This window comes from Papio anubis, chromosome 8 (genome assembly GCF_008728515.1).
Source record: "Papio anubis isolate 15944 chromosome 8, Panubis1.0, whole genome shotgun sequence".
Taxonomy (NCBI): domain Eukaryota; kingdom Metazoa; phylum Chordata; class Mammalia; order Primates; family Cercopithecidae; genus Papio; species Papio anubis.
Genome location: NC_044983.1, coordinates 124,594,620 through 124,621,649, shown reverse-complemented (window position 1 = coordinate 124,621,649; position 27,030 = coordinate 124,594,620). Strand labels below are relative to the sequence as shown.

General features: G+C 37.4%; 1 long non-coding RNA gene across 2 annotated transcripts in view; it reads right to left on the bottom strand.

The window, feature by feature from the left end:
- Window positions 1-27,030, bottom strand: part of LOC103887130 — a 93,169-nt gene that overhangs the window by 35,628 nt on the left and 30,511 nt on the right. The window lies entirely within an intron of this gene.

Below are 27,030 nucleotides of genomic sequence, written 5' to 3'. Positions count from 1 at the left end.
ATTATCCCTGCTTTAAAGACAAGGAAACTCAAGGCCAATGAGACTTTGTAGTCTAGCCAGGATCACGGAGATATAAGTGGCAGGGTTGACATTTGAACTGTCTAAAAACAGTGACATTGAAAACAATGTCTTTAGTGACTCCAACCTAAGTCCTCCCCACTGTCTCCTGGATGCTGTGTGCTCAACAGTGCTCTGGATATTCATGTTATGCTCTTAACAGCATTATCAGTGTAAACTAGAAAGCCTGGATTAACACCCAGACTAGAAGGGAGACTTTCATCTTGATGTCTCAGACCTGCTTGTCCGTAAAAGAACCAGCCTTGAAAAAGGAGGAAACAGACCTGGTTCAATCTCTGCCATTAACTGTGTGTGACCTTGGGAAAGAAAGTGACTCAATTTCTCTGAGCTTCAATTGCTTCATCCTGTGACATGGATCTACTAGTGTTCCTTTGCTAACGTCACAAGGTTATTGTGAATATTAAATAAAATCTCAGACGTGGAAGGATGTAATTGATTCATTCAGCACCATGACTCTGCTCTGACTCAGGAAACCTGGGAGGTGATGGTGATGATTGTCTCGCTCATCCCCCACTGTGCTTTGTTTCTAGTCTGGGGCTCCCTCCCCCAACTCCCACCCCTGGTCACCACCTAGCAAGTGCTTTCAATCTTATCCCCAGTTGCCACATTAGCATACAAATATCCAACTAACAATGTCAGAAGGAAATGGATTCATTCTATGACATTAGCAACTGACAATCTAGATTTCCCAGTGTTTTCGTATTTCAATTCCTCCAGTAAAACAGAGCTTTGTAATCTGCAGTCTCATTCATTCATGGGTTTCAGGGAGCTCATGAAACATCTGAAATTGCATGAAAAATTGTTTGTATATGTGCATGTGTGCCTTTTTCTGGGTAGAGTCCCCAGAGTTTCTATCAGATTTTAGAAAAACCCAGTGACTCTGAAGAGTCAAAAATGTACTCTAGGAAAGTAGTTTCACGACCATGTAGCAGCCACCTAAGTTAGAATCACCAGTTACATCTAGGTCTCTTCCCTCTCTCATCATCAGTGTCCCATGTATCACTGAATCTATCTTCTGATATCTTCTAAACTTTAATTGCCTTCTAAGCTCACTTCTATTTAGACTTTCATCATCTATTGCCAAGAGGATTAAAATGTTTGAAATGGTCTTCCTGACCCTATTCTTGCTACATCTGAGCCTTCAGTAGAATCTCAGTGACTTTTAAAAGCACGTGTCTAACTTGTTATTACTCTGCTTAAATTGGCTCCCTAGCATCTTCACTGCAAAGCTCAACCTCATTATGCTTTATTTCATGGACTTCAAAACCTCTGAACTGCCTAGCCCTACCCCAATATTTTATTTTTTTTGAGAAGGAGTCTCGCTCTGTTGCCCAGGTTGGAGTGCAGTGGCACCATCTCGGCTCACTGCACGCTCCACCTCCCAGGTTCATGCCATTCTCCTGCCTCAGCCTCCCAAGTAGCTAGGACTACAGGTGCCTGCCACCACGGCTGGCTAATTTTTTGATGGGGGTTTCGCCATGTTAGCCAGGATGGTCTCGATCTCCTGACCTGGTGATCCACACACCTCAACCTCCCAAAGTGCTGGGATTACAGGCATGAGCCACCGCGCCCGGCCGCCCTACCCCAAGTTTTTAGTCATGTCCCTTTTCTCCGCCTTCTATGGACTCTATGACTCTGTTTAGGCGATCTCAGACAGTTAGAATTTGATTACTCTGTTTCCTCCATCTGGCATATTCTTTTACCTTCTCCATCTAACAAACTCCTTCTTAGCTTTTCAGGCTCAACTCCAATATCACCTATGTTGCAAAGCTTCTCCCTATCCCCATAATTTACCCCTAGAACAGTGAGTCACTCCTTCCTTTATGCTCCAAATCTCACTTCCTATGTGATTATTTCTACCAAATTGTATTTTCTTAATTCTATAGATATATGCATTTCCTACTGTACTGTGACCTTCATATTATCAGAGGTGACCAAGATAAGTAAGACCCAGTCATTTCTAAATAAATGTTTGTTGAATATGGAAATAGATTATTTAGTAATTCATGTTGAAGAAGCAGGCACCACTTCAGACAACAGAGTTGGACCTGGGATTAGTTTGAAGTTTTCGACCATGCTTGACAAATCATACCAAACGTTGGTGACTCCTTTTATCCATGAAATGGGAGTAGAAGGTCAATAATGATGTTTTGGAAATATTTATGTCAATAGATACAGGATAACATATTGCAAAGAATACTGAATTAGGAATTAAGAACCCTAGATTAGAATAACAGCCTCGTTATTAACTTCTTAAATGTCACTGGCCAAATTTGCTGTGATCTAAGGGTCTCAGTGTTCTTAGCAAGACAATGTTAAAACAGACTATCTCTTAGATCACTTACTTGCAGCATTAACATTTTATGAGTCTAAAAAAGCAAACCACAACCTTACATTCTGGGCTGGTTTCCTGACCTGGTTTGGCAAAGACAAATGGAGATATGAAAACTACTGCATCTCAATGAGAAATGCATCTTTTTATGTTAGGGCCTTCAGGCAGGAGGTGGTGGGGAAGTAACATTTTGTAACATTTATCTGGGACTCCATAAAGATACCTCAATTGTGTGAAACTCTGGCATTAGTGTGTAGTTTCCCAGAAGAGCTTTTATGAGACTCTCTTGAGTCAAAGATCTTCTGCAAGATCGTCCAGAATTATGACTCAAGTCTGGTAAGTTAATAGGAGGGTCAAGAAGCCAAAAGGCCATGGTTGGGAATCAAGATCTTAAGTCTGGACCAAATCCCAAAGCTGGCCCCAATCCTTAAGAGCATATAACAGTAAATCAAGTGTTCTTTTCTTAAGGAGAATGGGCAGAGTGAATCTTTTATCTATGTGTGCTGGAATATTTCTCTCATGACAAAAAAAAAAAAAAATTCTGGTATAAAGAAAAGGATACCAGACCATTTCAAGTAGCTGTGTCAGTCCCCTTGAGAAAGTCATAATTTCTCTAGGCCTCCATTTCTGCATCTGTGCAATGGTAACAGCCTTCTCTTTTACTTGTTTGAGTTGTTGACAGAAACAGGTGAATCTTTGTATGTGAAAGCACTTTGCAGTTTGTGAGGTGAAAGTACTATTGGAGGGGTGGGCCACAATTAGAAAAATAAAAGGAAATTATATCTTCTTTTCAACTCTTGGTTCATTATATTCCTAAACCTGATGGGCTTCTCTCTTGGAGGTGACTGATTTGGAACTTAAACTTGAGTTTCTTGATCTTTGAAGAAGGAGGCACAGAATTCAGAAACCCAGAATATTCAGATATGGTACTATATCCCTAAAATTATAGTGACTACTAAAAATCAACAATCAGTAGAAAGGAAGATAGCAAACATCCATTAACAAATACATCTTATGTTCTGCCAGACATTGATTCCAGAAGAATGTAAAAATAAATATTCATTATATATTTCAACCCAAATATATACCCATATCACATCAGAGAAAGTGGGAACCTGTGATGGACCCCTTTATTTCATTTGGCTTCCCTCACCAAATCCTCACCTGGTGTGACTACATTTCTTTAGTCATGACCACCTGTCTTTGTGAGATATCCCCTAACAGAGCACCACAGACTGAATGGTGTAGGCAACAGAACTTTATTGTCTCGTGGTTTTGGGGACTGGAAGTCTGTGATGGGTGTTGGCAGGACCATGCTCTCTCTTAAGGTGCTAGCAAAGGATCTCCTGGAGGCGTCTCTCTGAGCTTCTGGTGGTTCCCTGGCTTGTGGCAGGAAACTCCTATCTTTACATGGTGTTCTATTCCCTGGGAGTGCATTTGTATCCAAACTTCTCTTTCTTATAAGGACACTAGTCATATTGGATTAGGGGCCCACCTTTTCCTATCTCAACTAATGACCCCCTAATCAAATAAAACCATATTCTGAGGTACTAGGGTTAGGACCTTAACATATACATTTTTGGGGTGCCACAATTTAACCCATAATACTGCCTGTCTCTATCAAAGAGAAACCACGTCTCTTTGGACTCTCTATCATCACCTTATACTGTCATGGGTGTGGAATCCATTGTACCCATTTGATCTCTCTCCTAGTTCCCCTTGCCCTCCCTGTCCTTAGACGTAGAGAGCTTGTTTGGAGGTGCTAGCAGGGGAGCACAGCTACTCATATACCTTGACAGAGGCACAGTCCTCCTCTCTTGGAGAAGGTTGTCCTCTTTGACTGAGCTTGCAGCTTCTGGAAAGATACACATGGAGCAGTGAGGGAGAAAGCAGATACATCCTGGCCAGTCAGATCAGCCAAATCAACCCTGGCAATCAGTGGAGTGACAGATGTCAGAGCCTGATAACTCTCACATCCTAGAGTTAGATTATTAATTCACTGGAGCTTATACTAAATAGGATAAGGAAATAGATAATGAGTCCTACAAAGGGAGAGATAAAAAGAATGAAGTATTATTTGAGGTCGACAAGAGGACATGTTACTGACCGTATTGATTTTCTGTCAGAAAATTTCTAGCGAATTAATATAATACACGTCTCCTTTCTTTCTCTGTCTTGATTTACATGGCCCCCTTCTATAATTCTAGTTTGGACAGGGGAGAAAAGTGGAGAACATTTCTTGCCACATTCTCACTACTTTATATTATCTGTGTATATAAGATAAATGAGGAAGAGAATCACCACTGTGTATTCTTTGCAGCATAATTCAGTGGTTTTTTCATTGGGGTTGATTTTATTCCCCGAAGGACATATGGGTATGCCTAGAGCTAATTTGGCTGTCACAAATGAGGGAGGGATGCATCTAGTGGTATAGGACAGGGATGCTGCTAAATACTCTGCAATGTACAGCACAACAAAGGATCATCTAGCCCAAAAAGTCAATAGTGGTAAAACTAAGAAAACCTGGCCTAGGTATGTAATTGTACCCTTCACCATGGCTATAAAAAAGAATTTCAAATGCTTCTCTACTAAGTTGAGATCTTTCAGCTATTGAATCATTTTAGTGTTTTACCTTCATATCCTTTGTAGAGACCACTAAGAAATAACCTTTAGGACTCAAAGCCACCTGTTATCTCCCACCATGGGCATGTGTTCTGTTGCCTCCATATATAAAAATGGGCAAAAGATTAGTCAATCTTGAGCTTCCTTTTAGTTCTTGAAGTCAGTGAATTTCTAGTTTTAGAAATAATGTCACTTTCAATAACTGTATTTAAAAATTCAGCAATATCAGCATTGTCTTTCCACATTAGATTTGTAATATTTTAAATGGCCAATAATCTTTAAGAAGTAATATTGTCAAAAGTTTTTGACTTTGCAAATACGTCACTTATTAGGTTACCTATTGCTCACTGGCATGAAGATAGATTCAGACAACAGAGACATACTTAGTATATAAAGCCAGTTCCACTAGCAATCTCCCATAGATGAGATTAGCTTAGGGGAGGAACTATTTTTTTCTTGTTATATAGGAACTCTCTATTCTGACTGAGGATGTAACCCCTGAGTTCCTTCTATGTGTCAGATACTTTAGATGCATTTCTTCATTTAGTTACCACCACAGGTCTATGTGGACAGTACTATTATTATTCTTAGGAAACTGAGGTCAGAGAAGGTAAACAACTTACCTCCTCTGATCACATGGCTAATAAGTGGTAAAGTCATAATGTTAGTCTAGGTTTGTCTGACTTTAGGGTCTCAAACTTTGGATAAGAATTCAGTTAATGAACTTAGTGTTTATTGATGAATACTTTAAGAGACAGAAAATTAGGAAGTGATTTTAGAAAGCGCTGTTGGCCCTTTGTATTCAGGGGTTTTGCATCCATAGATTCAATCAACCAAGGTTAAAAAATATTATTAAAAACAATAAAAATAACAATACAGCAATAAAAAATAATAAAAATAAAAAACAGTGTACAACTATTTACATAGCATTTACATTGTATTAGATGCATTAAAAGTAATCTAGGGATGATTTAAAATATGCAGGAGAATATGCACAGGTTATATGCAAATACTATGCCATTTTATATAAGGAACTTGAGCATCTGCAGAGTTTGTTATCCACAAGGGGTACTGGAATACCTCGTGGACACCAAAGAATGGCTGTATGATGATAAATAAATGCTTAAACAAATTATAATACATCCATAGTATGTATTACTATGTAGCTATCAAAACTTATATTTTAGAGTAATAAAAATAAGAATATAAATACCATGTATTTATAATGCCAGGCATATGAAAATGTTCATAATGTGTTGATAAGTGAAAAAAGCAGAATGGAGATAAAATGTGTAGTGTGATTTCAATTTTAAAAAATAATTACATGTGTTATACATAACTTGTGTATGTGAAAAATACTAGTATAGTGTATACACCAAAATATTAAGAGTAATTATGTCTGAATGGCAATATTCTGGGTCATTTTTATTGATGCTTTTCTGTAGTTACCATACTTAAACTTACATACATTTTTGTAATTGGATAAACTGTTTTTCATGTGTCTATATCTATGTACATGACTAATGCACATTTATGTCCATGCCCATATCTCTGTCTTATCTAGTTCATCAACTCTCTGACTATGGAGGTGAACATTTTTTCTTATCTATCTGGAATCATTTTCCTTTCCCCCCTTTTTATAGTATTTGAATCCATCTGTCTCTTTTTTTAAGTTTCACCTTTTTTTTTTTTTTTTTTTTTTTTTTTTGCCAATAAATAGGTTATTTATTCTGAAAATCCAATGCTTATTTAACTTCATAAGTTATATACCTTTCGTTTGTGGTATGGTGTGTTTTGTTTTTTTGTTTTTTTTTTGTTTTTGTTTTTGTTTTTTTTAAAATTTATTTATTATTATTATACTTTAAGTTGTAGGGTACATGTGCATAACGTGCAGGTTTGTTACATATGTATACTTGTGCCATGTTGGTCTGCTGCACCCATCAACTCGTCATTTACATCAGGTATAACTCCCAATGCAATCCCTCCCCCCTCCCCCCTCCCCATGATAGGCCCCGGTGTGTGATGTTCCCCTTCCTGAGTCCAAGTGATCTCATTGTTCAGTTCCCACCTATGAGTGAGAACATGCGGTGTTTGGTTTTCTGTTCTTGTGATAGTTTGCTAAGAATGATGGTTTCCAGCTGCATCCATGTCCCTACAAAGGACGCAAACTCATCCTTTTTTATGGCTGCATAGTATTCCATGGTGTATATGTGCCACATTTTCTTAATCCAATCTGTCACTGATGGACATTTGGGTTGATTAAACTAAAGAGCTTCTGCACAGCAAAAGCTAAAATTGACAAATGGGATCTAATTAAACTAAAGAGCTTCTGCACAGCAAAAGAAACTACCATCAGAGTGAACAGGCAACCTATGGAATGGGAGAAAATTTTTGCAATCTACTCATCTGACAAAGGGCTAATATCCAGAACCTACAAATAACTCAAACAAATTTACAAGAAAAAAACAAACAACCCCATCAAAAAGTGGGCAAAGGATATGAACAGACATTTCTCAAAAGAAGACATTCATACAGCCAACAGACATATGAAAAAATGCTCATCATCACTGGCCATCAGAGAAATGCAAATCAAAACCACAATGAGATACCATCTCACACCAGTTAGAATGGCGATCATTAAAAAGTCAGGAAACAACAGGTGCTGGAGAGGATGTGGAGAAATAGGAACACTTTTACACTGTTGGTGGGATTGTAAACTAGTTCAACCATTATGGAAAACAGTATGGCGATTCCTCAAGGATCTAGAACTAGATGTACCATATGACCCAGCCATCCCATTACTGGGGATATACCCAAAGGATTATAAATTATGCTGCTATAAAGACACATGCACACGTATGTTTATTGCAGCACTATTCACAATAGCAAAGTTTCACCTTTTTAAAAAATATATTTTTTATTAATTTCAATAGCTTTTGGGGTACAAGTGGGTTTTGGTTACATGGATGAATTGTATAGTGAAGTCTGAGATTTTAGTGCACCTGTCACCTGAGTAGTGGGTGCACAACTCAATACGTAGTGTTTTATCCCTCATGTCCCTCCCACCCTCCCTCTTCTGAGTCTCTACAGTTCATTATATCAGTCTGCATGCTTTCGTGTACCCACAGCTTAGCTTCCACTTACAAGTGAGAACATACAGTATTTGGTTTTCCATTCCTGAGTTACTTCATTTAGAATAATGACCTCCAGCTCCATCCAAGTTGCTGCAAAAGACATTATTTCAGTTTTTTTTTTTTTATGGCTGAGTAGTATTCCATGGTGTATATATATGCCAAATTTTCTTTATCTACTCATCTGTCAATGGGCACTTAAGTTGGTTCTGTTACCGATGGAGGGTGTCCAGGTTCTTGGCGTTTTGAACAAAGAATTGGACAAAATGCATAAATAAAGCAAAGAAATAATGAAACAACAAATGCAGAGTGTTATTGAAAACAAAAGCACATTCCACAGGGTTGGAGTGGGCCTGAGCAAGTGGCTCAAGAACTCAGTTACAGAATTTTCTGGGGTTTAAATACCCTATAGAGGCTTCCCATTGTTTACTTGGTATATGCCTTATGTGAATGAAGAGGTTGAAGTGAAGTTATGAAATTATTCACTTGGTATATACCCTATGCAAATGAAGAGGACATTTTCCTGTCATAGATGAAGCAGAGTTACAGATTTATTTACTTAGTCATGGAAAATTGGGGTTTTTCTGTTTGATTTAGTTCTAGGAAGTCCTTAGATTCCCTGTGCCAGATCCTATTCTTCTGCCTCAGTTCCATAGCTTTGCAGTTGTGAATTGTGAAGTGATAAACACACATGTACAGGTGTGTTTTTGATATAAAGACTTCTTTTCCTTTGAGTAGACACCCAATAGTGGGATTGCTGGATCTAATGGTAGATCTACTTTTAGTTCTTTAAGAACTCTCCATACTGTTGCCCTAGAGGTAGAGTAGGGATTGTACTAATTTACATTCCCACCAGCAGTGTGTAAGCATTCCCGTTTTTACCAAACCATTCCAACATGTATCGTGTTTTGACATTTTATTATAGATCCATATATCTCTTAATTTAAGAGATCCACGTATTTCTTAATTAGTCCATTTATCACTGGGGAAGTTAAACCCATCCAAGCTCCATGGGGAAGTTTTGATGGTCAAAGTCAGTCAGGGTAATCCATTCAGTCTTGTGGAGTTATTGGTTCAGGTAATGTAGACCAAAGGCAGCTAGCTCTTGGAATTATGATACACAGGATTTGGGTCCCAATTGGGCATACATGACTCAATTTAAGCCAGTTAGTTGAAAACTGAGGATTTATCAAGGGCACTGAGGTAAGAATCTTGCTTATTATTCTCAGACAGGTAAGAAAAGAGAAGACATGGTGTTTGAATGTGAACACCCTGGAATTGCTATAGGCAATTCATGGGGGTTTATCTGCCTTTGGATGAAACTGAACCCACAGCAAAGGTGCGAGTAGAGTAACAGACACACGCACATGCACACATGCACATAAATGCATGTCCTTGGTGATACTGTTAAATCTCTCAGTCAAACCAACCCTGAATCAATTGCGAGTGTGGAGAAATGAGAACTGTAAATCAGTGAAGCCATTACAAAAAACAGTATAAAGATTCCTTTAAAAATTAAAAATAAAATTACCATACAATTGAACAATCCCACTTATAGGTTTATATCCAAAGGAAATGGAATCAGTAGGTCAAAGAGAGGTCTGCACCCCCATATATTTTGCAGCATTATTCACAACAGCCAAGATATAAAAATAGCCTAAGTATCCACTGATCATCTAAGAATGGATAAAGAAAATGTGGTGTGTGTGTGTGTGTGTGTATGTGTACAATAAAATATTATTCAGTCATGAAAAGAAGGAAATCCTTTCATTTGTGACAACATGGATGGAACTGGAGGAAATTTTGCTAACTAAAATAAGATAGACCCAGAAAGATATAGATTGTATGATCTCATTTACATATGTTGAGTCTAAAAAGGTGAAATTCACAGAAGCAGAGAGTAGAAGGGTGGTGACCAGGGGTGGAAATGGGGAAAAGGGGTGCTGTCCAAGGGTGCAAAGTTTCAGTTAAGTTCTGAGCATTTAATGTACATCATGGTGACTATAGTTAATAATACTGTGCTGTTTAGTTGAAATTTGATGAGAGGGTATTTTAAGTGTCCTCATCAACACATATACAAAATGGTGACTATGAATGATGATAGATGTGTTGATTAATTGGATTGTCATTATCAGGACATGATGTACACATGTATCAATCATCACATTGTATACCTCAAATATATAAAATTTTCACTTGTCAATTAAATATTTAAAAATGAAAAAAGAATCCAAGTATTAAAAAATAGCCCTAATTCTTATTTCTGGACTTTTAATTAAGTGAAGCAGATAAAATTTCCTGTATGTTTTAAGTCAGTTTGAGGTTTTTTTTCTCTTTTCAAACTAAAAGAGTTATGACAAACATAACAGAAAAGTTAGAAGCCCAACACACAGGCCAACAAATGTCTCAATTCAGTGGTTTTATAAAATGAGCTACCCCTACAATACTGTTAATTTCATCATTTCCAGAATGCCACATTGAAATATTCTAAATTCATAAGCTGGATATTCATTAAGATGAAATAATAATCATAAGCCTGACACAAAGTCATCTCTTAATTGTTTTATTTTCTTTGCCTTCTCTATAATTTGAAATATTCAGCAAACAAGCCAAGTTGAAGAAAAACAGGAGAGGTAATAATTCTTAGGCACCTATGAGGGCATAAAAGTCACTTTAATCCCATCTCCTTTTATTGCCACAGCAATCCTCTATAGTGGCAATTAAAACTTCTATTTTACAAATATGAAAACTGTGGCTCAAATAAATTATGTAATTTTTACAAAATTTAAGATTGGACTTGTGTTTCTCTTTGCACCATAACCAAAATCCCTCCTGGTATACCGCATTTGTTTTTGATTGAGAGAGGAAAATGTGAACTGTCAATAGTCTCCAAGAAAATAATTACAGGTATACTCAAACTACCGCAATAAAGTGAACACTGTAATAAAGTGAGTCACACAAATTTTTTGATTTTCCAGTGCATACAAAAGTTATGTTTACACTACACTGTAGTCTACTAAGTGTGCAATAACATTATGTCTAAAAATAATGGAGGTACCTTTATTTTAAAATATTTTGTTCCTAAAAATGCTAACAATCATCGGAGCCTTCAGCAAGTCATAATCTGTTTGCTGGTGGAGGGTCTTGCCTCACTGTTGATAGCTGATGACTGATCAGAATGGTGCTTGCTAAAGTTTGAAGTGGCTGTGGCAATTTCTTAAAATATCAAAACAATGATGTCTGCTGCATTAATTTATTCTTCTTTTCACAAAAGACTTATCTGAAGCATGTGATGCTTTTTGATAGCATTTTACCCATAGTAGAACTTCTCTCAAAACTGGTCAATCCTCTGAAACCCTGATGCTGCTTTATCAACTAAATTGAGGTAATATTCTAAACTCTGTTGTCATTTTGACACGCTCATAGCATTTTCATCAAGAGTAGATTCCCTCTCAAAAAAATCACTTTCTTTGCTTATTCATAAGAAGTAACTTCTCATTCATTAAATTTTTATCATGAGGTTGCAGCAATTCAGTCACATCTTCAGACTCCAATTCTAATTCTAGTTCTCTTGCTATTTTCATCAAATCTGCAGTGACTTTCTCCACTGAAGTCTTGAACCCCTTAAATTCATCCAAGAGGGTTGGAATCTATTTCTTCGAAACTCCTATTGATATTGATATTTTGACCTTTTCCCATGAATCACCAATGTACTTGATGACATATTGAATACTAAATCCTTTCCAGAAGATTTTCAATTTACTTTGCCCAGATCCATGAGAGGAATCACTATTTATGGCAGCTATAGCCTTTTGAAGTGAATTTCTTCAATAATAAGATTTGAAAGTCAAAATTATTCCTTGATCCATGGGCTGAAGAATGGACATTATGTTAGTAGGCATGAAAATAACATTAATCTCCTTGTACATCTCCATCAGTGTTCTTGGAGGATGAGATGCATTGTCATTACAAAGTAATATTTTGGAAGGAATCTTTTAAAATTAACAGTAGGTCTGAACAGTGGGCTTAAAATATCCAGTAAACCATGCTGAAACAGATGTGGAGTCATCCAGGCTTCATTGGTCCATCTATACAGTTAGATGGAGCAAATTTAGCATAATTCTTAAGGGCTCTAGGATTTTCAGAATGGTAAATGAGCAGTGGCTTCAAGTCAAAGTCACCAGCTGAATTATTTGCTAATGAGAGAGTCAGCCCATCCTTGGAAGTTTTGAAGCCAGGCACTATTTTTTCTCTACCTATGAACGTCCTAGATAGCATCTTCTTTTGATAGAAGGCTGTTATGTCTACATTGTAAATCTGTTAATGTAGCCACTTTTATCAATTAGCTTAGCTGGATCTTCTAGATCACTTGCTGCACCTTCTTCATCAGCCCTTGTGGCTTCAATTTGCATTTTTGTGCTATGGAGACAGCTTCTTTCCTTAAACCTCATCAGCCAACCTCTGCTAGCTTCAAACTTTTCTCCTGCAGCTTTGTCACCTTTCTTATTCTTTGTAGAACTGAAGAGCATTTGGCCTTTGCTCTGGATAAGGTTTTGGCTTAAGGGTATGTTGTGGCTGGTTTGATCTTCCATCCAGACTACTAAAACTTTCTCCATATTAGCAATAAGGCTGTTTTGCTTTCTTATCAATCATGTGATCACTGGAGCAGCACTTTTGATTTTCTTCAAAAGCTTTTTCTATGCATTCACCATTTGGCTGTTTGACACAAAAGCCCTAGCTTTTGACTTATCTCAGCTTTCCTCACTAACCTTAATCATTTCTAGTTTTTTATTTACAGTGAGAGATGCATGACTCTTCCTTTTACCTGAACACTTAGAGTTCATTGTAGGGTTATTAATTGGTCTAATTTCAATATTGTTGTGTCTCAGGGAATAGGGAGGCCCAAGGAGAGGGAGAGAGATGGTGGAACAGTCAGAACACAAACAGTACTTATCAATAAGTTCGCTTTCTTATATGGAAGTGATTTGTGGTGCTCCAAACAATTGTAAGAGTAATATCGAAGATAACTGACCATAGATCACCATATGATATGGTTTGGATCTGTGTCCCTCCTAAATCTCATGTCGAATTGTAATCCCCGGTGTTGGAGATGGGGCCTGGTGGGAAGTGATCCAATTGTGGGGCAGTTTCTCACGGTTTAACACTATTCCCCTTGGTGTTGTCATGACAATAGTGAGTGAGGGAGTTATTGAGAGATCTGGTTGTTTAAAAGTGTTTGGCACCGCCCCCTTCCCCCTGCTCTGGCCATGTAAGACATACCTGCTTCCCGTTTGCCTTCTGCCATGATTGTAAGTTTCATGAGCTCTCCCCAGAAGCCCAGCAGATGCCAGCATCATGCTTTCTGTAAAGCCTGCAAAACTGTGAGCAAACTAAACCCCTTTTCTTTATAAATCACTCAGTCTCAGGTATTCCTTCATAGCAATGTGATAATAAACTAATACACCATAACAGATATTAGTAACATAACTAGTAATACAAGTTTGAAATATTGTGAGAATTACCACAATGTGACACAGAGACATAATGCAAACACGTGTTGTTGGAGAATGGTGCCCATAGACTCGCTTGGCACAGGGTTGCCACAATCTTTCAATTTGTAAAACATCTGATACCTGCGAAGCACAATAAAGCAAAGCACAATAAAACAAAGTATGCCCATATATTCTTTAAGTATTTTTCTGTTATCCAAAAATTGCCTAGAAGAAGGGTACTGGGAATAGCTAGTAGATTTTCCCGCATAACTAGCCTAAAGTTATTTTTAATCATTATAACATTTGCTCCTGTTTAAAGTGTTACTTTTAGTATAGTTAAAAGTAGTTTAGTCTTTTACATAGAATATAAATAGTTAAAATTAACTCACATATATTCATTCGTATATTATAATTCCAGCTCTGATACTTATTAGTTGGTTATTTGTTAGTTAAATGCTAAAAAGTAAAAATAATGATAATAACCTCATTCTGAGTTTTTTTTTTTGAAAAAAAACATCATTTGAAAGTACCTAACACAGAGCTCAACATATGGAAAGCACTCAATGAATATTTAAAAGAACTATAAAAACAGTGGAGAATAAAAAATATAATGAGGTTTCATTGTGTGAAAAATTTTAAGCCTCAATTTCCTCATATGTATTCATCTTACTACCTTAGTTGGTCACAATCATTATTGCACGAGGTAATTTGAGATTCTGCAGGATACAAGTTTCCATGGAAACTTCCAATGTCCTAGTAACTTCTTAATGTTGCAACTCAAAATATGAAATCACTTGGAATGGATGGAAAGTTTCCCTGAAATTGCATATCTTTTTTTTTCATTTATGAATTTATTTACTTTAAACAAAGTACCAACTGTATATGCCTGGAATGCTATGTCTGCTACCCTTTATCTATTCAAAGCATGAGATTCTTTAGAAGTTTTCTGTGTTCCCTCAATTTATAATTTCTTTCTTTGATCTATTATGTATTTTTTAAAAAATGCTTATTTCCTCATGCCTGCCATGGATGATTATTTAACTCTTCATGCATTTATCCAATCACTTCTTTATTAAAAGATATGTATTGATTACTTAATTGTGCAGGGTTCTCTGCATGGGGAAAAGCTGAACTATGAATGATATGCACTTGCTTGGATATTATTTTTGTCTACTCAGTTTGGGACATTTGTGGCTATTTTGTAACCACAAGAGATGTTAACCTAAATAAGAAGCCAAAACAGAGAGGAAGGCCGAGCCAAGAGCACCACGGAGCAAGGCAAGGAAGGCCATTGCATTCAGCCATCTCTGAAATCCGGCTTACTTCTCAATGTCTGTTCCCGGGAGCTTCACAAACCATTTCTGTATTATTTAAGCTAACTTCAGTTTGGTTATTTGGGCTATTTGTAGCCCAAGGTATTTTAATTGATATACCTATTCTTATCTTTCATGTGAGAGTCTAAGTTCCTGAACAATAAGGAATAGTTCATGAGTTTACATTGGTATACAATGGTTTACATTGATTAGCACAGTTTTGAACTTATGGTAGATATCCAGAATTTGAACCCAGATATTTCTGATTTCATATTGCAGGAATTCCCTTTGCATTAAAAATTAATAATTCTTGGTGTTTTTAAGGTCATGCATCTTTCAACAACTGAATCTGAGAAAGGTATTGACTCTCTCTCTTTCTCTCTCTCTCTCTCTCTCTGTGTGTGTGTGTGTGTGTGTGTCTATATATATACTTTTACATGCAACAAACCAAATATTTATGTGAAATTTCAGGATTTTGTAATTCTCTCTGAAGCTACTCATTCACTCAAAGCTCTCTGCTAAGAATTCCTTTCGAAGTGATGATTTCTGTCTAGAAATTTGCATTGGCTCATTCTCCATGATCCTCTTTAAAGCCCAAATAATATGAAATATGACCTTCCAAACTCGTGCAAAAATGAGAATTGTTTTTTACTTACTGGTTGTCAACATTATTTACACCCATTGTCTGCTCTTAATTTGAGAGACAGGTCACTACTTTAGTGCTTAATACTTAATAAAATGATTTCTTTAATAAAGGGGGGAATTCCTTAAAATTTAAAATGACCATAATTTAAAAAATATTTTCTTTTTCATAAATCCTGATATTAATAACAACAATAATAATAATGACAGCAATGAATATTTGCATAGTGGGTTTCAGTTTTCAGAGTTTTTGTCTAATTTATTCCATTCTCAACAGCCTTGTGAGGTAGAAAGAGTGGATATTTGTTAATTTATGACTATCTAGCATCCATTAATTTGAGGGACCTAACTAGCCCCCGTTTTGTACATTCTCAGTGGGACTATAAATCAATGCCCACTGCCCTTCCAATAGAGAACTAGAGGTCCCTGAAGGCTAGTACACTCTCCTCCCTCCAGACTCTTTCTCTCACTGCTTCAAAGAAGTCCAGGGGTTTTTGATCTATGCTGAGTCAATTACACTCTTCTCCCAGAACTTTGTGTGTGGAATCAAGTGACTCACAACAGAGAAAAATGGAGTCCTTCATTTTAGGTATGGCACTCTAATGAGATGATAGACTGGCTCTTGTTGTGGGGATCCTATTTTGATTTTTGACTCTGATTTTTGCTTTGTTTCTAAGCTTGGATACTAGCCTATCAATTTATTTTGTGAGATCTTTGTCAGCACTCCAATATATTCCCCCTTTTTTTTTTTTTCTTAAGTTAACTAGATTCAGACTGGGCTACTGCCAGGAAAGAGCGCTCATAATGGAGAAAACATAGACTTTTCATCACCATATTATGTCTGAGAATATAGAGTTGCAATTAAACAATAAAAAAGCCAGACATGCCCAGTGCCATGGCTCATGCCTATAATCTCAGCACTTTGGGAGACCGAGGCGGATGGATCACTTTAAGTTAGAGGTTCGAGACTAGCTTGGCCAACATGCCAAAACCCCGTCTCTACTAAAAACACAAAACATTAGCCAGGCATGGTGGCACGCACCTGTGATCCTGGCTACTCAGGTGGCTGAGGCATGAGAGTTGCTTGAACCTGGGAGGCGGAGGTTGCAGTGAACTGAGATTGCCACCAATGAACTCCAGCCTGGGCGACAGTGAGACCCTGTCTCAAAAATAAAAGCCAGAATTTAATATAAGACTCTGAGTGTTCTGCTGTTTCTAGTGCTCTTTCAGGTAATTTTTAAAAAGTCACCTGGGTTTTCTTGGCTGTGAAAGCAAGGGTTGAACAGAATTCAACTTTGAACCCTGTATGGGTTAGTATTCATTTCAGCTGAATTAACAGGAAAACCCAAAGTAACTGCTTTTAAAAAGAACACTTTTGGTCAGGTGTGGTGGCTCACACCTGTAATCCTAGCACTTTGGGAGGCCCAGGTTGGCGGATCACCTGAGGTCAGGAGTTCGAGACCAGCCTGGCCAACATGGTGAAACCCTATCTCTACTAAAAATGCAAAAATTAGCTGGGCATGGTGGTGGGCACCTGTAATCCCATCTACTCAGGAGGTTGAGATAGGAGAATTGCTTGAACCCAGGAGACGGAGGTTGCAGGAGCTGAGATCACACTACTGTACTCCAACCTGGGCGACAGAGCGAGACTCCGTTTCACAAAAAAAAGATTACTTTTTCCCACTCTTTCTCATGTAAAGTAAATCTGGAGGCATAGCAGTTGTGAAAAGTTGTTAGGCAGGGCCAAGGCTTTTTCTAGCTAACCTCTCAAATATCCTTAGGGTATGATTTTTGTCCTCATGATTCAAGATAGTCTACATACACATCATATGTGTTTCCTGGACTCAGTATTGGGAGGAAATTGGGGACGATCACTTCCATATTCCTTTAAGAAGACTTACCAGCAATAAGCAATACCACTCAGCATCTATGTTTTTTTGTTTTGTTTTGTTTTGTTTTTTAATTTTTTTGAGACAGAGTATCACTCTGTCACCCAGACTGGAGTGCAATGGCACTATCTTGGCTCACTGAAACCTCTTCCTCCTGGGTTCAAGCGATTCTCCTACCTCAGCCTCCTGAGTAGCTGGGATTACAGATGTGCGCCACCAGGCATGGCTAAGTTTTGTAATTTTAGTAAAGATGGGGTTTCACCATGTTGATCAGGCTGGTCTCGAACTCCTGACCTCATGATTCGCCCACCTTGGTCTCCTAAAGTGCTGGGATTACAGGTGTGAGCCACCACGCCTGGCCTGTGTTTATTCTTTATTGGCTAGAACTCAGTAATATTACATTCCTAGCTGCAAGGGAGTCTTACAAATGTAATCTTTTTAGCCAGATAAATATGCCCAGATAAGTGTATATATTTACAAATTTTCTCAAAGGAAGTCCATCTGTGTAAACAACACCCAGATCATGAAACAGAACAGTATCAACACCAAAAATGAGAATTATTTTCATAAAGAAAAGAGAATAGATACTTGGCAGGAACCAGTAGCCTCTGCAATAAACCCCAAACCACACTGCCCCACTAATTTGCTTGATACTTAATTTAAGCAACTGCTTCTTCTTCTAACAGAAACATCATTCAATCAACATTTTCATCATTACAACTCCAATGACAAGTTCAGTGAGCAGCACAGAAAACATGCTTACTAAATATATTGAATAATTGATTGAAGAAATGAATCTCTCCAACTCTCCAAAAGCTGAAATATTAAATTAATCACTTAGTACCTGAATTTACAAAAAAAATTTTATAAAACAGTAGAAGTTATATGAAAATAAAGGTTAAAAGTTATTTCAAATTTCAGTTCATATATTTTGTTATGGTTATTGCTGAGTAATTAGTTTCTAGGATTCAGGCACTGAGGAATTTATATACATTATGTCATTTAATTTGCAAAGCAAAGTGGGTAGTTTTATCCATATTGAAAACTGAGGCTTAGTGGGATTAAGTGGTTTATTAAAAGTTATCCGATTAGTAACATTTTCCTACAGTTTATGTTCCTATGTCACGTCTCTGCATATAATTCTTAAGTCTCTTTTCTTTACCTTCTGCCTGTAAGAACTCTTTCTCATGATGCTACCGAGTCCAGGCCCATTTTGTTTTTCTCTGAATCCCTGATACTTGTTATATTCTGGGTCTTTTCATACACACTTTGTTTCCCATCTTACATCTCCATGTATGCTAATTTCCATTTGCTAATTTCCATTTGGCCTTCAGGCCTCTGCTTAGATGTCAGTTTCTCTAGGAATCCTGGCCTTCCTTCTTGTGTCAATTCCTTCTCCTTTATAGTCCCACCTTGTGTCATGTCTCATCAAAGCACTTCTCAGCTGTATTATGATGCCAGCTTTCTTGTTCAATATACCCTGGGTGACAAGCTTGAGAGGAGGGTCCTAGCTCATCCACTGCTTGATCCTTAAGCACACAGTAGCCACTTGGAAATACATGTTGGATGATTGAATGAATGAATGAAGTATAGCGCTATGATTCAAAGCAACATCTGGGCAATTCCAAAGCTTGTTTGTCTGACCTACTGATACACAGTGTCACTTTAGAGCTCCTTTTCAGCAAGAGATAGACTTATCACAACATATAAATTCCAAGATGGGCTGTATCTTCTCCAGAAGAGCATTCACTCACCGGATTTTCCCACAGAATATGACTATCCCCTAAGCTATGAAATGGTTTCTTTCACTCTGTATCTCCCAGCTTGACACATATGACCACAAAAGGTTCCTTTTTGTAATGTTTATCATGATGCCTCTTTTTATTACCTTCTAATTGCAAGCAGTAGCTCCTTTTTGAGCCACGAGAATTCAAACAGGCATTGGTGAGGCCCATCATCCCTAAATGGTGTGTGTCACAGCAGAGTACTGATTGCTTCCTCACTCAAATATTGGAGATCTGGACACTGACAAATATCCTGTGGGGAGAATGTTCAGTGCCAGCTTCTGGGAATAGATCACTTGTTCACCAAAGTGTTTTTCGTCTTTAGTTCTTTGGATTCTGTGAACTGTGTAGGCTGGGCTTTGACTTGATGTTTAGGGTAGTGAACTCAATAAATAAAGACTATTTCCCACTCTTATTGTTTCATTTCCAGTGCAGCCCTGGCCAAACAGGGCAGAAGCCATTTATTGTGAATGCAAAGCTGTGACTATGGCTGCCTGAACAGTGTGATATACGTTCTCTATCTCTGCTTTTATAAGGCAGCTGTTTCTTGGAGGATCAAGCTCAGGTATCGGCAGTGTGAATTATGAGTCCTAATCAACTTGGTCATGCTTTGTGGCCTGGGAAGAGCCAGAATGTTTCCCTTTTATGATCTGAGAGTGCACTTTTTGCAGCCTGTGGAGCAATTAGTCAATCTTTGAAATGGATACGCTGTAAATGCAGCATATCCTTGGAGAGCCACTGGGATAGCTTACTATGGGAGGGGAGGCCATAAGGTGATCCCCACAACAAATGCCCTAGCTTTGGCTAAAAGATCCACAAAACAATGGAAAACATGACTTTAAGAGAAAGAAAACGAAACTTCCAGACAGTCAGGAACATCGACGTATTTATAGATGCCTTCCCCACATTAAATCACTAACTTGTCAAAGAGATTTTACAGCATGAAGACTAAAGGTTAAAAAGGAGCCTGCTATTTACTTTATAATTTTAAAGTTATTTACATAACTTTATACATAGTTCAAACTTTCAAATATTTCTCTAATTGTCACATCGATTTGTCAGGCTTAACATTATGTTTGTGTAAGGAAATGATGATCTCCTGAAAGGGTGGAGGAAGACCAGAAATCAAATATCCCTCAGGTTTAGATGAGAACTGTAGCCAAGGGAAGTGGGAGCTTTTGTCCTTGGCATGATTATTTCTCCCCTGTGCATATTTTTAAAAAGGCATATTGAGGTGGCATTCACGTAACATAAAATTAACCATTATAAAGTGAACAATTCAATGACATTTAGTACATTCATAACGTTGTACAAACACCATGTCTCTCTAGCTCGAAAATATTTTTGTTACTCCAAAAGAAAACTTCAAAACGGTTAAGCAGTTACTCCCTTTCCCCCTTTCCCATACCCTGTGGCAATCACTAATCTGCTTTCTGTTTGTATGGATTTACCTATTCTAGATATTTCATATAAATGAAATGATATACTGTGTGACTGTGTCCAGCTTCTTTCCTGTATACAATAAAGAAACCAGAATTAGGTAACATAACATCAGGTGAAAAGATAACTTGGTTCCAGAACTGTTGTTCTAGGAACCCCAGATGGGCACTTATTTGAGATAGGTACTGAAAATATGGAAACAAACATTATAAATATACTACAAAGCTATAGTAATGAAAACAGCATGATACTGGCATTAAAAACAGACACATAGACCAATAGAAAGCCCAGAAGAAAATTCACATATTTATGGTCACTTGATTGTTAACAAAGGCACCAAAAACACACAATGGGGAAAGAAAAGTGTCCTCGATAAATTGCTATGGGAAAACTGGATATCTGAAGAAGAAAGAGATTTTTATATTTATCTCAACACCATATACAGAAATCAACTCAAAATGAATTAAAGACTTAAATTTAAGACCTAAAATTGTAAAACTACTAGAAAGGGGGAAAAAAGGGGAAAATTTCTATGACATTGGTCTCGGCAATAATTTCTTAGGGCCCAAAAAGCACAGGCAGCCAAAGCTCTTCTACTTAATCCATTTTTCACAGCACCTTGCATTACTCTGGGTTAAGTATGTATGTGTGGAAGGACTTGCCAATAGTCTTGCATATGTCAATTAACAGTTGTTTATTCAGTACTCACAGATTCTCCTGCATGTTTTTATCTTTGCTAAACAGCATAAGTGTACAATTTACAATTTTAGATCAAACTACACTCTCCTGAGCAGCCTCATATATAACAAATGTAATTAGTAATAGAGAGAAAACCAGTATTTAATAAATCACTTTTGTAGAACAATCATTTAATTTATTTGCTAAATTACTCCAGTAACAATCTGCTTCTGGGTGGAAAAAAGCAAAAAAAATTTGAAACTATTACTGCTCTCAGTAAATAGGACCATTATATATCCAATTTCTAAATCTAAACTTAAATACCCCTGAGCCTTCCCTTTCCTTCAGTTTTAACATCCAATCAACTGCCAATTCTCCTTTTCAAGTCCTTGAACATTCTTTATTACACTGATGTGTCTCTAATACACTGCCATTCTTCTTATTTCAATGTTCCATCGTTTCCTTTCTGGGACACAAAACAGCCTCCTAGTTTGTCTACTAATTTTAATCTTGATCCCCACTAATCCACTTTTCCCCAGCCTTTGGGGCACTCTTTACACACACACAGACACACACACACCCCACACACCACATTCATATACTACCCTATTAAAAACCTTCAAAATTTTGCTGCCTTTGAAATAAATCTGAACTTACATAAACTGACTAGCATACAATTCTAGCAGTATCTCTCTCCACTCCCAACCGTTCATGTCTTCCCTGTTATGTTCCATCTATTCAGAACTTCCTTAGGGTCCTGACAGTACCCTGCCTTTTTCTCCTTCTTAGGCTTTAGTTTTTATTGCTTCCTTTGCCTGAAATGTGCCCTTCCCTAATCCTTTTTCACTTAGATTCTCCTTCCTGTATTTCAGGACTTAGCTTAGATACTACTTTATCTAGGAAGTCTTCCTTCCACCTCTCAGCTCTCCAGGGCCTGCACTCTGAACCCTTCCTCAGTTCATGAAGCACCCTGGAATCAGACTTTTAATTGCCAGTTTAGGTACTTTTCTCTTCCGTAAAGTGTGCAATGCTGGAAGACAGGGATTATGGCTCATTTGTTATTGATTCCCCAGGCTTAATGTAAGTTAAGGCCGGGCAGTTTATTGATGGATCATGGGATATTGGTAAGGTTTAACTGGTCTTAAGAGGCCAGAGACTAAAGGTTTACTACATAAGGCCACATCATTTTATACACTTCTTGATCAGTTAGATGAAATAATGCCGATCTAGGCTTAAAAGACTAAATGTCAGAACGCTTTTGCTCAGCTGTTCTGGAAGAAGCAGAGACTGAGTAGTAATAGTTTCGGTCATTGTCTCCATTGAGACTAGTAAGACTATCGCCTCCCTGAAATCTGGCCCTGCACACACATGCAATTATCTTTCCTTCTTGTGAAATTTTGTAAGACCTAAGAGTTACTCATATTCTGGACTGGTTTCCTGACCTCAGTTTATGAAATGAAAGCAGAGAACTGAATACAATAGCCCTACAAAGAAACTTTCCCAATGAAACAAATCTTGTGCCTTGATGGGGTGGTAGTTAAATAAGTCTGTGTGTCTGTGTGGTCACTGAATCAACCACTGGTCATTGAGTTAGGGTTTGGATGACCATCTTATAGGACTAAGACTGAGTGGTCTTACTGGCAGTCCCAACAGCCTCAAACATTTGTTACATTTTTTTCACAACCTTTGTTTAATAACTTTTGTAGAATTGGTCACTCCTACATTTTGCACTAACATAGCACTTTATGCAAACAATTACTATGGTGTTATCACCATGGTATGAAGTTATCTAGGAGTAGGTTTGTCTCTCTTTGAGCATAGAGATTGCTTCTCAAATTCCTCTTTATACCTCTTGTGTGTAGCACAGAACCCCATACATGATAAGTAATTACAATGATTACTTTAATAGAATCAAATAGTCAGTTATCTTATGAGAGTGAAATTGTGTCTGATTTTTCTCCTCTCTCTAGTACTAGTGTAGTTTCATGAAAGGCTCTCAATTGTTGTTGATATTATTATAGAAAACGAAAAATTCCCTTGCTCCATAAACATAACACTGTTACTGATCACACACTATCCCCCAAGCTATAGGAGTGTAATAATGTTCCTTTATCAGAGATGATCCTGAGAAGAATAGCCATGATTCTACTTGTTAATATTCTGTATGCTCAAAACACCATTAGGGAATACATATTATGAGTAACTCAATTAAAAACATAAAATTTACTGTGTAATTATATGTGTCTCATATATCAAATTATTGTTGAGACTGATAAACATGGTTTGAAATTAAATCAAGGACCATCTACCCTAGCAGATGCAATGACCAGAATTCAGTGTGCCTGGTCCACTTGACCGTAGCCAGGCTTGGAATCTGTGGGTGTTGGCTTCCTTTGCAGGGAACATTTCCTTGTCTCAATTGTGCCTCTTGGTAGAGGAAAGGTTATTTTTTTGGTCACGGTGATCCCATTTTTTCTTGGAAAAGATAAAGATGCCTGTCATCTCAGGGCTTCATACTTAGGGAACACAGAGTTCTGTTCTCCCCTTGGGAATCTAAAAACGTCAATCAGAGAATGTCACATCCAGTTGGTTCAGAGGAAGGAGAATATCTTCCCACATTCTTTACTCTGACTCTGTTTCCCAGAGGATGCATTCAGTTATTTTAGTGAGTCATAAAAAAATCCCTAGAGGTATCATACTTTTCTGAGTTTGTGCTTCCCTCTACCAGCACATTTTTTTTTTTTTTTTTTGGCTAAAGAAAATTAAGGGTGGTGGGTAGAGAAGTGGTAATGATGATTTAAAAAGAGGAGAGAGTTCAGGGACAAAAGTGTCAGTTTCAAAAGGCCATGTCATGTAATCACCACCATGCAAACATGTGGCCCTGGGAAAGTCATCTAACTACTAAGAGGGTTAGTATCTTCATCAAGAAATTCAGAAAAATAAGGCCTGTTATTTGCCAAAATGTGCATTTATTATTTTTATGTACGTTTATACTTATTTTAAATGATAAAGTCTTATAAGATAGCTCACAGAAACTAGTTCAATGATGCTGAGGTGTGCTGATCTTAATGGGACCATCAGATCCACCCAGATAGGGAGAAACTTCTAGGACTAGTTAGTTCAGCTGAGCTTCTTAATCCTGATTGCAATGGGTGGTTTTACCAAAGAGGTGCCCGAGGAAGAGTTAGTGTTGCTTTCCTTTACCACTTTTTTGACTCCAAATAGACAACTACAAAGTGTCCATGCCATTGTAATAGGTTTCATTGTGTTGCTTGTTGCCAATTTTATACAAGCAATGGTTTCACATTTACATTAGTGAGAGAATTCTAATCTTTGGCAGATAGGGGCTCCATTTATATATAGCTGTGTGTCTTAGATTCTTCACCTGTCAGATTGGGCCAATAATACATGTCCTCCTTATCTTAAAGTGGAGTTGTGAGGTCAAAAAGTAAAAACGTTTTGAAAAGTGGAAAGCAGTAATTCCATGGGAATTGTTTCTATTTTACCTTGTCATTTAGTTTAGTACAGTGCTAGGCAACTGTTAGCCATACAGTAAGTAATTGTTCAATGACTTCAATGATTCAAAGGTAACCTCTCGATTGGATCAGAACACTCATTGTTGAATCTCCACAGATGAACAAGGCTGGCTCATTTACTTCAAGGTTTAAAGAAAGAGAGCTGCATAATTGCAAACTTCTTCCCCATAAAGGAGATGTATCTCCTAATTAAACCAATTATAGTCTTTCTTCTGGACTGTGCAGGCCATTAGATAACACTTTAGTCACAATGGATACATAGCAGGGTTTTTCAGCCTTGGCACTATTGACATTTTGGGCCCAATAAGTCCTTGCTGTAGGGACTATCCTGTGCTTTGTAGGGTGCTCAGCAGCATCGCTGATCTCTACCCACTAGATGCCTGTGTAAACTCAGTACCCCCATCCACTCCCCCATAACTGTGGAAACCAAAAATACCTAAATCTCTCCTGGGGGAAGGGGTAAACTTTTCCTTGGTTGAGTAGCACTGGTAATATAGGTTGAGATACTACAATAGTATACAAATCAACCATTAAATATTTGTTGGTTGATTAAATCACTCCTGTAACAGCTCTTTATGGATCACCTACCAGGTACCTAGTTCACTTGGCCACAGCCACGCCATACCAAAGTCTGACATTTTTTTTTTCCTAAAGACTCAGAATAAGAAGTGGAAATGCTATTTACTAAAATGCACATTATTTTACCAAGGTCTGTATTAGTCACAGTCCAGTGGATTTAAAAACATGAATAGCTATGTATAATATGAGGTAGTACAACACACACTACCGTGATCGAATTAAGAACATTGCTATGAGAATACAGATTAACTCTTGTCTTAAGGTGTGGGTGGTTTTGGAAGGATTCTCTGAGGAACATGAGTGGGATCTCATAAGTAATCATTTGTACAAATGTTCCCTGTACAATTAGATGTTTTGTTATGTTATATATTTTTAATAGCCAAGTGTTTATTAAGTTAGTTCTCCTTGAAGATGGGAATGAGTTTTGTGTTTAAAAAGTAGCAGGCAGGCTGATGGACAGGTATTGTGTTGGTGCACCACATCCTATAGCTATGAATAAAACAGATACAAACACCGCCTCCAGATGCACAGACTGCCTCCAGAATCTCTAAAGCATAGTTCTAGTCTTTAGTCCTTCCCTTACTTCAGGTACCTCTTTAGGTATGTAACTCTCTCTCATAGCCTCCGTTTTCCCAGGTGTGAAAGTAGGAGGTAGGATGAGATGATCCCAAAGCGTCAGCATCTGACCTCTTATTAATTAAATATTTCTTTTATCTCCCACAGTCCTAAATCACTAAGTTGTCAAGAAAAGTCAATTCTTACTTGCTTTGTGGGAATAAAATAGATTAAAAACCTCATTCTGATGCAGGTTCATTCCAGATTCCTGGAGAATGGCACCACTTTCTTGGGGAAGATATTCTTGCCTGATTGGATATATTAATTTGAAAGTAAGAGAACTTAGAAGAAATGAGACATAAAGAATGTCAGGTTCTAAAAATATTTATTATGTAAGTGCTGAGGCTCATATCTGGGAGAATTTATATCAGTCTTATGAGATTCTATTCCTGTATAGGTGGCATAACTAAAAGTCCTTATCCCAGAGCTACGAACAAGGATATCACTCTCACAGGGGATTTCTACCTATTCTATTTTTCTATGCAGCACAAAACTTGATTATTTCTTTCTCTGGAGACAACTTAATGACTACTAATAGTAAGAAAAGTAATCCATAAAGGTGATTAAAGCATAGTTTTGTAACCTAAATACTGTATAAATTCTCGAACTATTGCACACATAGTATCTACTTGTTCCTCCCAAAAACGGTATGATGTAGGTTATGCAGAGGTTATTATTTTCATTTTGTAGAAAGGAAGCTGAGATTTAGATAAGATAATGAACACATTTGAATTTCCCCAGTAAAGAAGTTGCAGAGGCATGATTTTACTGATGTTTTCACAACATCAGGACATTGCGAAATATTCAGTAATGAATAAAATGAGTCAAAACCAAAGGTAAGCCACAGGGTAAGGGTGGATAATTGCAAAACACATGCTAACAAAGGATTAATATTCAAA